Here is a 12,392-nt window from a genome sequence, read left to right as displayed (position 1 = left end):
GTTATTCCTTCAAAAACACAAACATGTACATACATGTTCCTCACATATTATTGTAGCCTAGTTTGTGCTGAATACAGTGTAATGACACTTTTGTCATTTATATGTTTATGAACAACTGAAAAAAGCACAAATGTCAGGGCATGTCAAAACTTCTCCAAGCCCCAAATCAGCCTCAGACTCCAGAGGGTTAACCACGCAGCTATTATCCAATGCCCGGATTGTATCAGATTTTGATGGATCGAGGTCTGGTTACATCCTGAATCCACCAATGCCTGATAGGTACCCCCTCGATACTCACAGGTATTTGGTACCATCCAGCTTGACCGGGGGCAGCCTGCGGGACATCCGGGACCCGGACCATTGTTCCCACCTCCATCACAGGACACCTGTCCACAAAATGGCCCGGGTCCCCGCAACGCCAGCAGGCCGGCCCAGACCTCCCCGCCGCTCCAGTGGCAGAGAGTGGATCAGACGGCTGGCGTGGAGAGAGCGGAGACACAGGAGCCGTGTCCAACCCGGCTGGTGCCAGTCCCGCCCCCCTGGGCGGGACTCTGGGAGTTGAATGGGGAATGTGACCATTCCCGCCCCGCCCCCGGGGCGGGACTCGAGGAGGGCCGGGTGGACGAGACCTAGGTAAAGGGACAGGGCGAGAGAGAGAAGGAGATGGAAAAGAGGGAGAGAGAGAGACTGATGGCAGGGGTTCGCCGACCCCGGGGCACGCCACCATGTGATCCTCCGCGAGTTGGATAGCCGACTCCAGCGACGTGGGGCGGTGGCACTGGACCCACTCGGCCGTTCTCCTCGGAAGCCGAGTGATAAACTGCTCCAGTACCACTCGGTCGATGATCTCCTCCACGTCACTTCCGTCGGCCAGCAACCATTTGCGGCAGGAGTCCCGGAGCTGTTGGGCCATCACGAAGGGCCGGCCGGACTCGCCCAGCTCCAGGGAACGGAACCGCTGGCGATGTTGTTCAGGACTCCGGCCGACCCGCTGGATGATGGCCCTCTTGAGGTCGTTGTAGTCCAGGAGGCTCCGCACCGGAAGCTGCTGTGCCTGGGACTCCCCGGAGAGCAAGGGGACCAGGCGCATCGGCCACTGGTCCCGCGGCCATCCAGATATTTCGGCCGAGGTCTCAAAGAGATCAAGGAATGCCTCCGGGTCGTCCTCAGGCCCCATCTTATTGAGTGGAATATGGACGGGCACAGCATGTTGATCCGTGGCTTCCGGCCGAACCTCCCGGTCCATCCAGCTCCGGAACCTCTCGCGGTCTTCCTGCTGGGCTTGGAGGACGGCCTGGAACCGCCGCTCCTGATCTTGACGTAAGTCCAGCAGGGCCTGGTGTTGATCATGTTGCATGACCGCGAGGGATGTAATAAGTTCCGCAAATGGCGCGGCGGAGGACTCGGGCCTGGCGGCGGCATCCATCTTCCCTCCCGGGTTTCGGCACCAGTGTAACAAAGTTCGTAAATAAGGAGGGAAGAGGACAGGGTCGGCGGGTGACTACTGGCTGTTTATTAATCAGCAAAATAATAATAACAAAACAGTGCAAACAGGCACAAAACCATCAACATAACGTCACTTCACTCCAGCAGCAGACAGACATCCAGGAGTGGGGGAAAACAGCCAGTAGTCCTTCTCTCTCTCGCAGGCTCCTGTTTCTCCTGGCATTAAATACTCTCTCCACGCCAATTACTGAAACAAGAGACAGGTGTTTACTATTTGCGTCTAATCCACTCAGACACCGCGTGTCTCCTCCCTCTCTCTCCCGCTGCAGACTCCACTGAACCACGCCCCCCCTGCCACACATATAAATTAGATCACCGTAATCCAACACTGATAGAAATGTGCTCTGCACCAAACTTTTCCTTGCTGAATAAGGAAAGCGCTTATTTAATCTAAAATAAAAACCTAACTTGGGTCTAAGTTTTTTTTTAAAAGGCTCTCAATATGGACCCCAAAAGACAATTTATCATCCAACCAAATACCTAGGTATTTGTAGGAAGTCACTCTCTCTATTGGAGTACCACTTTGTGTTAAAATAGTGAAATCGATAAGAGAATAAGAATGTGAACGTGTAAAAACCATTAATTTTGTTTTTTTTAGCATTTAATACCAACTTTAATCCTACAAGAGTTTTTTGTACCTGACTAAAGGCAGACTGTAAATTATAAATTGCTTCCTTCAATGACATAGCAGAGGTGTACAAAATAGTATAATCTGCGTACAGATGAGCCTTAGCTTGATTCAGATTCAAACCTAAATTATTTATATAAATGGAAAATAAAATAGGGCCCAAAACTAATCCTTGAGGGACACCCATTTTTACTTCTAGCAGGGATGAAGTACAGTTATCTAATGCCACACACTGAGTTCTACCACTCAAGTAATTAGAAAACCACTTTAGCACATTGCTATTAAAACCTATGTTTTGCAATCTTTGCAGACGAAGATGATGGTCAACAGTGTTGAATGCTTTGGATAAATCAATACATAAAGCAGCACAAGACTTTTTGTCATCTAGAGCATTAACAATATCATTCATAACAGAGGTTATAGCCGCAATTGTACTGTGTCCTTGCCGGAAACCAGACTGAGTGGGACTTAAAATACAGTTGTCAGCTAAAAAATGTTTTAGTTGCTCATTTATTAGAGACTCAAACAATTTAGCCAAGACAGATAGTCTGGAGATTGGTCGATAATTGTCTAAAGCTGACGGGTCTCCACCTTTTAATAATGGGAGGACAAATGCAGATTTCCATGACTTGGGGATAGAACCACTGTATAAACTAAGATTAAAAATGGAGGTAATAGGATCAGCAATCAAGTTTGCAGCAGTTTTAAGAAAATATGGCTCAATCTGGTCTGGGCCAGCAGACTTTTTACAGTCCAAGCCTAACAGTGCCTCTTGTACTTCAGAGACAGACATAGGAGTAAAGTTAAAATTATTTAAACTTACACTAGACGAGTCTGTGATCGAGGTTACACTATCTGTAGAGTTGGCTTGAAGTGTCAACTGAGTAACTATTCCTGCATTAATAAAATGCTTGTTAAAAGTGTCTACTATATTTTGTTTACCCCTTACTTCACCATGGCTTGCTGTTATAACATCAGGGATAGTGGGGGGTGGCACGTCATCCGAAGAAGATCTAATTACTTTCCAAAATTTTTTTGGGTCATTAAGGTTTTCATTTATTAAATTCAAATAATATTCACTTTTTGTACTTTTTATTAGTCTTGTGCATTTATTTCTTAATACCCTATAATTTAACCAACATGTATCATTATTATTTCTTTTTGCTTTGATCCATGCTTCATTCCGTTCTCTAATAGCTGTTGCAATAGAGTCATTAAACCAAGGATTATCTCTGCCCCTCACTCTATATCTTCTAATAGGGGCATGTTTATCAACTATGGCTAAAAAGGTCTTTTTAAAATAATTCCAGGCCAGCTCAACATCATCCATATTACAAACTAAGTTTAAATCACTCTGATAGATTTCATGAAGGAAGGCTTGTTCATTAAAACATTTATAATTTCGTGGCTTGTTTTTAGTCAATTTGCAATTTCTAACACAGACAACCATACAATGATCACTGACATCATTACAAAAAACACCAGTAGCCGAGTACTTATGTGGAGCAGTAGTCAGAATGACGTCAATTAATGTAGATTTGTCCATTCGTTTTGGATTTATGCATGTAGGTGACTGTACTAATTGCGTCAAATGTAACGCATTACATATGTCTTTTTACGGTGATGAAGTCGATAGCCAGTCCCAGTTCAAGTCTCCTAGGACAATATACTCGTTAGGCAATTTATGCAAAAAGTCAGACAGCAGGGCAGTTGCTCCAGCTGCAGCCGAAGGTGGGCGGTAGCATCCTACCACAGTCAGAGGAGCGCCATTGGGGAGAATTAATTTACTGGCACATAGTTCAAAGAATTTTGGCTTTGTTATTGACTCAATAGAGCAACATTCCAACGACGCCTTAGCATATATGGCTACTACCCCCTTAACTTACCCACACGATCCGTCCTGAAGAGATTATACCCTTCGATGTGAATCATATTACTTGTAATTGGTGGTTTGAGCCATGTCTCTGACAAGACGATTATATCACTTTCTGTCAGTTTAGCCGACAGACGAAGACTGCGCACGTTGACATGAATAAAATGCAGGCCACTGCTATCTTTCAAATCATTAGGGCTCAAAAGGTCAATCATTTCTGGTCCTGGATTGGGATGGATGTTACCTGATAGGAACAGGAGTAAAATAATCCAAAAACCTGCTGATCTTGCTGATTCCATGATCATGCTTGCAGGAGAAGGACTGGAACTGCCATATTTCTATCCAACTGAAAAGTTCGCACTTATGCAAACCCTTGATAGAAAAATCATAAAAGTCCGATGAAGCCATGTGGATTGACGTAAAGCCACCGGTATCAGGAAACAGCATAGTTGCAGAATTTGGAAGAATAATCCGGGACGATGCAAATGATCCAGATCCGGGAGCATCCACAGTCGGTAAGATCAGCACATAAGCGAGCAGCAGGTAAATCGGTAGCCTCGTATCGTCAGCGCAGCCAGACCAGCTCGTTTTGTTGTTATCGAGTTATGTTATTTACTGTTTATCAAGTTCTTAGCACAGCTGAGACCCAGGATGAAAAATTATTCAGAATCAGGTAACCCTTTAAGTTTATTAAACACAAATACAAACACAAATAAGCTACGCAGACAAACAAGAAAACACTGGCGCCGCCATCTTGGATTTTTTGGTGCTGCGTAACACACGAGAATGAACCTCAATGGGTACGCAGAAAGTTTGAGCTTCTGGAAGAGGTTTGTTCTTGTGTATCATTCAGGTTTGGTTGAGCTTCTGCTTATGTTCGCTGATCAATGTTTACATGCAAGTAAAAGCCTAAATTAAATCTGTTCATCGTAACAAGTGATCGATTCTCTTCAGAAAATTTGGACTAAACCACTTAAGGCAGTCAATGGAAGGAAATCTGAGAGCATTCTGTCATCAAAAATATATTAATTTGTGTTCCAAAGATGAATGAAGGTCTTACAGGTTTGGAATGACATGAGGGTGAGAAATTAATGACAGAATTTTCATTTTGGGGTGAACTAGCCCTTTAAATTGATCTTATGAGACTGCCCTGCTCTCAGTTATTGAAGCTCTGAGACTGGCAGGAACCGCTTCCAAATCATCAGTGCTCATCTTGCTGAATCTGTCTGCTGCATGTGACACAGTTAACCACCAGATCCTCCTGTCAGCCCTCATGACAATGGGCATCTCAGAAAACACACTCCAGTAATTTAAGTCTTATCTCTCAGGTAGGTCCTTCAGGGTGTCTTAGAGGGGTGAGGTGTCTAAGGCACAATATATAGGTAGTTATGCCTCAGGGCTCAGTGCTTGGAAAACTTCTCGGTCCCACTTTATATTAAGTGGCCTTAACTACTATGTACTTACATTTAAATTAATAATTTGATACAATGCACTTAATGTGTACATACATGTTTTTACATTGTACTTATATTTTTTAAAACACCTTCATGTAATTACATCTGTAATTAATTTCTGTAATTACATTTATAATTACACTGTTGACCCATCCCTTACACCCTACCCGTACCCTTAAACCTACCCATACCACCAAAGCTTTCCCTAACCGTATCCGTATCCCACCTCAATAGCTGCGAAAGTGTTTTGCAATTCAATTTGAACCCAATAAGTACATTGTACTTATTTTTTGATGTAAGTACATAGTAGTTAAGGCCATGAGATCCTAGGATCTGTCATTCAGCAACATGGCTCTTCCTATCACTGCTATGCTGATGAAACACCACTGTACCTCTCATTCCAGCCAGATGATCCAACAATAGCTGCTCGCATCTCAGCCATGACAGACATTTCTTGCTGGATGAAGAACCACCACCTTCAACTCAACCTTGCCAAGACAGAAGTGCTTGTGGTTTCAGCAAACCCAACACTTCATCACAACTTCTCCATTCAGTGAGGTTTATAAACCATAACTCTGTCCAGGACAGTAAGGATTCTTGGAGCTGTGATTGATGATCAGCTAAGCTTCACAGTCCACATTGCTAGAACTGCCCGGTCCTGAAGATTAGCCTTATACAACATTAGGAAGGTTAGACCCTTTCTATCAGAGCATTCTGTACAACTCCTTGTCCAAGCTCTTGTTCTATCCAGGCTGAACTATTGTAATGCTCTCGGCACATGCCCTCCAGAAGCTTGCATTCTGGATGTGAACGGCGCCTTGTGGTGCCATCTCAAAAAGGCACAAAATCACTCTCACAGACCTTTACCTTGTCTGTTCCCTTCATAACTCAACCTGAGCAGCTGAGTCTTTAGCTATTTTCAAGGAATAAACCATATCTTTTTTATCAACACTTGACCCATTAATACTAACACTTTCTATTCTATTTGATCTATTTTTCTATTAAAAAAATCTTGTTTGTGTACTGTGCAAATATGGACAGATTTGGCACAAATTTACTCTGACATGTTATTGCAGAGCAACTCACTTCTGGAGCTGCGCTGCTCTTCATCTGTGTAAAGATCCTATCATGGATCAGAAAAGAGAGGTGAATTCCAGTGAATTCCTGTGTGTTGTTAGATTTGCGGTTGCTCTGGCTGTGGTAGGCGTGTCTGTCAGGCTGGTTCCTGACTGCTTCGGCTATGAACAATGAGTTTTGTTTTATTTTTAAATTAATTTGATTATGAGGAAATAAAACAGCTTGGGGATTTTGTGACATTTCTGCTATGAGATAACAATGCAGCTTTGACACAAGCTGTATCAGAGTCACGCATACCTGTAATAGTTCAATAGTCAACACCTGTATTTTGGAAATGTTCATTCAGTTTTTATATTGTGTTTTCCTCTAATTAGCTGCTGGATTAAAGGGGATAAAGGTTTTATCTGTACTGTTCTGGGACCTGTTTGTGTCACGCTAGCAGCAAGTTCTAGTTATAAACGTTCTTCACATGGGCTGTCAAGAAAACTCTTTGTTTCTCAGTTTCTCTCAAAGCATTTAAAGCACTGTTTTAAAACAAAACATTCATAAGCCTATTGTAGTTCCCTCCACAACAAAACCTTTAAGTTTAATTGTATTCAGAACAGAACAAGAATGAAAAAGTTATAAAATTATATATTCAATTATAAAATAAAACATAAATTAGTCACAGTGGCATTTATTATAAACATCACAAGTCAAGCCCAAATGTTTTTGTGTTTTTTAGGCTAAAGTGAAATGAATGTTCTCACCTCTCTAAATTATTATTCATTATGTAAATAATTAAGGCTTTGTGCTTCACTCATTTTCAAATATCCATGTAAAACAGTATCCTTCACATGCGCAAAAATGTGTGTGGTTGGGCGCTTGGTCACACAGATTTACAGCAGACCATTTCATTTGAGCAGTGTAACTTTTATGTTTGGTTGACTGCATTTTAGTTTGATGATGAATGGCTAAAAAGTTATAAACGCTAGAACTGATGTTGTGTGTGCGTGAGGCGCCTGCGCGATCACTTGAATTTAATAAAATAAAGATATGAAGAAAAAACAAGCATCACACAGTTTCTTTTGTTAATCTGTTAATTATTTAAATTAAATATATGTTGTGTAGTCCTAGTAATATAAAATTTTATTCAGTTTTTCTCGGTTCACACAAGTGCTACAGGTGCGTGATCTAACAATTATTTTGTTTATGCTGCTATTTGAGCATGTAAAGCTGTTTTGTGTTCAAATTTTACAAAAATTATACAAATGAGAATGTACAACATGAATCGTTTTGTCTTACGCCTGTTTCACACTGCAAGCGTGAGCAGCGCGTGAGCGTAACTACATTGTTACTGCAGCTGCAGAGACGGTCGAGTATTCACACTGCAAGCGTTTGTACAGCGTCACAGCAGCGGCTCCAAGCTACATATAAAGTGAGCATTTCTTTACAAAGACAGCTATACATTTGTTTTTATAAGTTGGTCATTTATAAACTTGAGTCTTGAAAGTTTGTTAACATGGGGAGGTGTACAACATTCTCATATAAACGTAATAAATAAATAAAATTAAATAAATAAATAAAAGCCTTGTGTCATCCATTGCTGCACACGAATGAGGTAAGTTTTGTGTTTTACATCATCTGCCGCGTACACATGTTTACAAGACTGCAAACTTGGGTTTGATTTGGGTATGCTGCAGCATATATATATATTTACACATATATATATGTGTAATAACTAAACTAATGTTCATATTTTCTGGCTAGTTTACTTTAGTTTTTATAATACACCATACTTTAACCCAAACTGAATAATTAAAAACAAGTTTAAATGTATAAATCTTGAATAATTATTTTTGATTCTTAATTTTCTTTTCTGTCATACTCAAATTCTTGTTAAAACACATTAGACATGCTTATTCTGTGCATTTTGAACACTTTTTGTGTAAAATTATATTTATTTTGTCCATAAAATGTGTGCTTTCACTTTAATTGAGCAGCAGCAGCGCAGCAAAAATAGACTCGGCGCCGAAACACCCGCTTCACTGCTCCTTACGCGCTGCTCCTGCTGCATGTGTGAATGCATCCGTTGGTTAACATGGGCGCCGGAAAAAAAACCATGCTGCTTACGCGCCGCTTACGCTTGCAGTGTGAAACAGGCCTGTCTGTCAGGAGGGTTCCTGACTACTTCGGCTGTGAACAATGAGTTGTTGTTTTGTTTTATTTTTAAATTGATTTGATTATGAGGAAATAAAACAGCTTGGGGATTTTGTGACATTTCTGCTATGAGATAACAATGCAGCTTTGACACAAGCTGTATCAGAGTCACGCATACCTGTAATAGTTCAATAGTCAACACCTGTATTTTGGAAATGTCCATTCAGTTTTTATATTGTGTTTTCCTCTAATCAGCTGCTGGATTAAAGGGGATAAAGGCTTTATCTGTAGTGTTCTGGGACCTGTTTGTGTCATGCTAGCAGCAAGTTCTAGTTATAAACGTTCTTCACATGGGCTGTCAAGAAAACTCTTTACTTTAAATGCTTTGAGAGAAACTGAGAAATAATGGCTCAGTTTGTAATTCTTGGTTGCTCCTGGATTCTGAGTATCTTCACTAATGGCAGGAAGGAGCTGGAGATCCTCTTCCTGATCTTGAACTTCAAGCAGGGAACCTTCATCTTCCTGATCTGTTCTGTCCTCAATAATGAAGTCAAACATTAAAAAAATATATATATATGTTCACTTAACTTTTTGAGTTATCTTTTTCCTCTGACTCAGTTACAATGGGCCTTATTTATCAGTCTAACGTAGAAATGATCGCAGATCTGAGCGCAGAAATAATCTTATGACAGGGTTCATTGATGATTCATCAAAAATCTTGTATGCTTGCAATCCTGTCGTACGAATGATCACACGTTGATAAATGTGGCGGCAGAAAACAATCGTCATTTAAATATCACGCCTCTAAAAATTCATGATTTAGAAGCCAAGAAGAGGAAGTAATCTCATGAAAAAAAAATCATTTTACACCAAAAAAATAAACAAACTTGTAATTGCAAACAATTAAATTAATTTATATGTATATTTAATACCAGTGAATAAAACAAAACATTCATAAGCCTATTGTAGTTCCCTCCACAACAAAACCTTTAAGTTTAATGGTGTTCAGAACAGAACAAGAATGAAAAAGTTAAGAGTTAAGAATAAAATATAACAAATTAGTCACTGTGGCATTAATTATAAACATCATAAGTCAAGCTAAATTGTTTGGGGTTTTTTTAGGCTAAAGTGAAATTGCTCACTTAATTTTTTAGGCTAAATGCTCACCTCTCTCAATCCAAATATGTTTCTATATTTGCATGTAAAATTTTGGTTGCTAAATTATTATTCATTATGTAAATAATTAAGGCTTTGTGCTTCACTCATTTTCAAATATCCATGTAAAACAGTAACCTTCATGCGCAAAAATGTGTGTGGTTGGGCGCTTGGTCACGCTGATTTACAGCGGACCATTTCATTTGAGCAGTGTAACTTTTATGTTTGGTTGACTGCATTTTAGTTTGATGATGAATGGCTAAAATGTCAAGTTATAAACGCTAGAACTGATGTTGTGTGTGCGCGAGGCGCCTGCACGATCACTTGAATTTAATAAAATAAAGATATGAAGAAAAAACAAATATAATGCATTAGAGTGTCACAAAACAAGCACAGTTTTTTCTTTTGTTAATCTGTTAATTATTTAAATTAAATATATGTTGTGTAGTCCTATTTTTATATATATATATAGAGAGAGAGAGAGAGAGAGAGAGAGACATATTGACATAAAAATATTATATATGGTTATATATATATTATATATTATTAATTTTATTTAGTTTTTCTCAGTTCACACAAGCTCTACAGGTGCGTGATCTGACTGATTATAACAGGTGCGTGCTTCTTTTGTTTATGCTGCTATTTGAGCATGTAAAGCTAACCCCCTGAAAGAAATATTATTTTTATGTATTTTAATGGGTCACAAACATCTATTCTAATTTAATTCTGCTGTCCATAACTTTTTTGTGTTCAGATTTTACAAAAATTATATAATGAGAATATACAACATGAATCCATTTTCCAAACCGTATTTTTGTCTTACCCTGAATCATTATGGTACACCTAGAATAAGTGTTTATATTCAGACTATTTTAGACCGGTCTGGTAGGAACTGCTGTGGAGTAGCACAGTACCTGCATGACCCGACATAGACATAAACAGAGAGAAGTAGCTCTAGCTACAATGTTCTTCCGCAAGACACAGTTCTGTTTATCAACCACTAGAGCGCCAAAATTTACGGATTGCAGCTTTAATTTAATTTTAATTTGACATTCTAATTTCGACTAATGAGCTTTGGTAGTTTGTCAGGAAAAAAATCGAAATGATCAAAATGCCCTCATTACAATTCTCTACCAGATTTACTATGCTGCACACAAGCTCACACTAACTCAAAAACTTGCGTACATGAGCTGAGACCTGACATGAGATTTGATTGTAGCCACCGTTCACTCACGCCTTGCAGTTGATAGAGAATGAGTTCGCAACTAAAAACACCTGTGCATTGACAAAGTAGATCAGCTGAACTTGTCTACTTCAGTAACATTAAATGTTTGTTGTACATTGGTTTAAAAATATTGTTTAAATGACTGTCTTAAAGCAGATACAGTAGTAGTGAGGTTGAGACTCTACTTAACTGTAAAACGCTGCGTTAGAAAGATCACTAAATCACTAACACTGACACAATGACTCGGACTGCAACAAACGTGCCCAGTGTGAAAGCCCCCTAATGCTGAGTTCACACTGCACGATTTTTAAGTCATCAGATCACTGTTCTTTTGACACTGTACGACTAACTAGGATAGCATTCAGTTGCTGCTGTGTGCAGATTGCATGATGGATCGGTGACAGGGCATTGCATTACTTTACACTAGGAAGAATCACCATCAACTATGTCTGGACCGCAAACTACATTCCACAACCAAAACACATGCGAAAAGTGATATGGATATAATGCAAGGTCATGCGTGGGACTTCATGATTGTCCGCTGTAAATAAAATGTCATATGCTTAGAATAATACGAATAAATTCGTATATAATTGAATAATAGGAAAATAATGTTCTATTTATTGTTTATGTGTTTATTTATGTTATTATACAATGTTCTTTTTAATTATTATTTAAATCTCATTTTTTAAAAATAGGAAGTTAGACATGCGTTATTTGAAATGGTTTTCTTTATCTGAAAAGGATCATCGACTAGCCCCTGTAAATGCTGAAAATGCCTTAAGCCTTATTTGGATTTTATTGTTTTTCATGGGGTCGTATCTCTAATGATTCTTGCTTTCAAAACATGCTGTCAAATCACATCACATTAAAGTGACAGTTTTTCAAAAAATGAAAATTCTGTCATTTACTCAACCTGTCATTCCAAACCTGTATGACTAAACAAAACTTGTTGAAGTTGACATGTTGAAGTTAATGAGGAGCAGTTCTATAAGCTTTTGGTCACTTTTCCTGGGTTTCTGGTATTGTAAATAGATGTGGTGCTGATGTTGTCTTTGCACATCACAACATAGTTGAGTACAAAATATGTGCCATGACAAATATGAAGATGATAACAAGAAGAAATTGCAATTGTGTTTTAAAATGTTTTTTAGAAATGTGTATGTAAATGTGTATACATATATTTGAATGTGATCTTTGTATTCTTTTGATATATTGTTGAAAATGCATCTTGGTGTGTGCTCTGTTTTTGTGCATACATTTGAATATAAATTTGAATTTCAGCAAAATATGCTAAATATGTTTCATCATCAGATGAACAGATAACTATCATTA

The sequence above is a fragment of the Megalobrama amblycephala genome, linkage group LG20 (assembly GCF_018812025.1).
Source record: "Megalobrama amblycephala isolate DHTTF-2021 linkage group LG20, ASM1881202v1, whole genome shotgun sequence".
Taxonomy (NCBI): domain Eukaryota; kingdom Metazoa; phylum Chordata; class Actinopteri; order Cypriniformes; family Xenocyprididae; genus Megalobrama; species Megalobrama amblycephala.
This window is presented reverse-complemented; position numbering follows the sequence as displayed.